Source organism: Babylonia areolata, chromosome 31, assembly GCF_041734735.1.
Source record: "Babylonia areolata isolate BAREFJ2019XMU chromosome 31, ASM4173473v1, whole genome shotgun sequence".
Classification (NCBI taxonomy): domain Eukaryota; kingdom Metazoa; phylum Mollusca; class Gastropoda; order Neogastropoda; family Buccinidae; genus Babylonia; species Babylonia areolata.
Window position 1 is genome coordinate 16235155 of NC_134906.1, and position 2595 is coordinate 16237749.

General features: G+C 36.1%; 1 long non-coding RNA gene across 1 annotated transcript in view; it reads left to right on the plus strand.

Moving 5' to 3' along the window:
- The window catches only part of LOC143275958 (uncharacterized), a 16939-nt gene extending 14632 nt beyond the window's left edge, over positions 1 to 2307 (plus strand). Inside the window, exon 2 of the long non-coding RNA XR_013053490.1 lies at positions 1 to 2307. This exon is cut by the window's left edge and continues 1330 nt beyond it. This is a non-coding gene — a long non-coding RNA (uncharacterized LOC143275958).
- The last annotated feature ends 288 nt before the right edge of the window (positions 2308 to 2595 follow it).

Genomic DNA, 2595 nt, shown 5'->3' on the forward strand with positions numbered 1-2595 from the left:
CTGTGTATCCGTCAGAGCACACTGCTTTAAGGTGACTGACATTTGGAACATGGTGTTGACTACTCAAGAGCACTCAAACAATTTTCCATGTTTCTTACGCACATGCGTTTGAGGAATTGTTAGGTCTGTGCAATAAGTTTCCAGTTATTCTATGTGTGAAATATTCATGGTGAAGACAATGATTGATTTCCGAGTCACTTGATTGGTTGCTGGCAGTCATTTAAGATATATGGAAACAGTTCGGACTGAAACAACGCAACAAGGGAATCTGTGTCATCGTTCAGACAACTGAAAGTTTCCACATCATCATGGACGGCAAAATGTGCGGCACGGACTGGGATACCATGTGCCACTGAAAAAACATTTTGGGCTTTCTTGGCAACCATTTGTATATGTACATGTAGCCTATATGTGTTAATATTATGCATGTGCTTGAATAGAATAAAATAATTTTTAATGTCATGGAAGCTTAATATAAGACACAAGGTAAATAAATATCAATTAACGTTATAGGCTGGAACAGCATTCATAAACAATGTCTCTCTTTTCTTGTTTGTACATATGCATCATCTCTTAGCATCAATAGACTGGAAATATTTCTGGTGTTATCCGATTTTTTTATATCTGATCAAGAAGATGGATCTGTCTTCCAATCTGTTACAATTGCTACACAATATGTCTTCCTGTGGAATGTTTAGATATACTTTTTTTCAATTTCAGGTCATATGCGCTTATTCTGAGTTTTGTTAATGCTTTTCTGTGTTTTGTATCTGATATATTCAAAAGATAGGTTTCAGTTTAGTACTTTGCTACAATCTTACTGTAGAATTTACGTTTTGATGCTTTTTTCTCTTTTGTCTTTCTTGTATCTGTTATATAAGCCGTGTACCCGAGTGGTGTATTATGATAAAGAGGGATGGTACGAAAGAATTACTGATGATTAACTGAATTAAAGGATAGAAAAGTTCCACGCGCAGGCCAGGGGCATATAGCAGGCCAGTCACAAAAGGGTTTTTCTATTGTTTTATTTACAATAGTTCAGTAAGTAAAGAAGAGAAGAAGAAAGAATATGAGAAGATAAAGAGAAAACAGTGCACTGACAAGACACAAGTACACAAAACTGCACCAGTGTTTACACTCCCGCAAGAAATACCCGCTCTTCCTCTGACTGTTGCCTTTTGAAACTACCTCGTGTCAGTTCAAGAACCTATGGTGAACGTTCTTTCTTCTTTGCTGCTCCTCACATCTGGAACAACCTTCCTCATCATATCCGTGCATCTGATTCTATTTATGCTTTTCGCTCATCACTAAAAACTAAAAGCATAAGCACTCTCAGCTTCCTTGTTCTCCACCACCACCCATGTCAGGTCACTTTGGATGTATACGGAGTGGGAAAGGGAGAGAGAGTGTGTGAGAGGGGGGTTTTGAGAAAAAGTGGTCATGAATGATTTATGTAACTTGTAAATTTTTTCTTTCGTGTAAAGCGCCCTGTTCATTATTATAATCATTATTATTAATTTATATTCGTATCGGTTTACAGTACTGTGAAAATCAGTCACCTATACCAGTGGACATGGAAAATAGTGCATCGTGTACTGTAACTGTTAAGTTTTCAGATTTAAAAAACAAAAAACAAAAACAAGAGAGGCAAGGCCTTTGAGACTCACTTGTGATACACTTAAAAACAAAAATCTAATTGTTAAAATGTGTTCTGTATTTGTTATTATAAAGCTTCGCGTTTTAAAAAAAAAAGAAAAGAAAAAAAAGAAAGAAAGAAAGAAAGAAAAAGTCCTAACCAGATTTGAACCCCGCGTGTTCAGGTGAGCAGAAACTGCCTTATCCATTACACTATCGTGGCTCCTTAACTGACGTTCTAAAATTTAACATTTGAAAATACTTTTTTAAAGGGCGATAAATCAATTGCAGTATTCGCAGTGAGAACGCTGTTTAAATCATGTTATTCTGGTGTATCTTCGGCATTCAAAAAGTGTTTAAGGGCAACAAAAAATTCTTTTTAATGGCTGTCGCCCCAATCACACTGCAACATTTAGCCGTTTTCACTAGATCTAGATAGATGTACAAGTTTAGTTACACCCGCCGGGAATGTAGTACGACACGGTCGATTCAATTTCTCTTTTATGTTCATTTGGGTTTTATAGTTTTAAAGTTGATATGAAAATTTAGTATTTTGTTAAACTAATAACATGTAGAGAAGGGTACAAGTACTTCTAAACGTCGTAAGAAGTGAAAAGGACTTCATTTTGAGAAAAGTCAAGACTGGAAATTTTTTCGTTTCATCGTGATCAGTTCAAGGGTATTAACTCGCATGGTTTACAATTTTTAACTGTGAATTCCGACTGATTCTGTGGATATTTTTATGACAGTTTGGGCCATAATGCAGTAAGTGATGAGGCGTTTACAAATCTTTCTCTGAATAAATATTTAACGGTCTTCTTCTCCAACTTTCCATCACATGTTATCGTGTATAGTCCATTGAATACAGGATTGAACGGGCAGGTCAGCAACTTGAAACAAAATGGCGTCGTTCGTGTTCGCGAATAATATGAGCACGCGCTTTGAATGTGTATAAATATG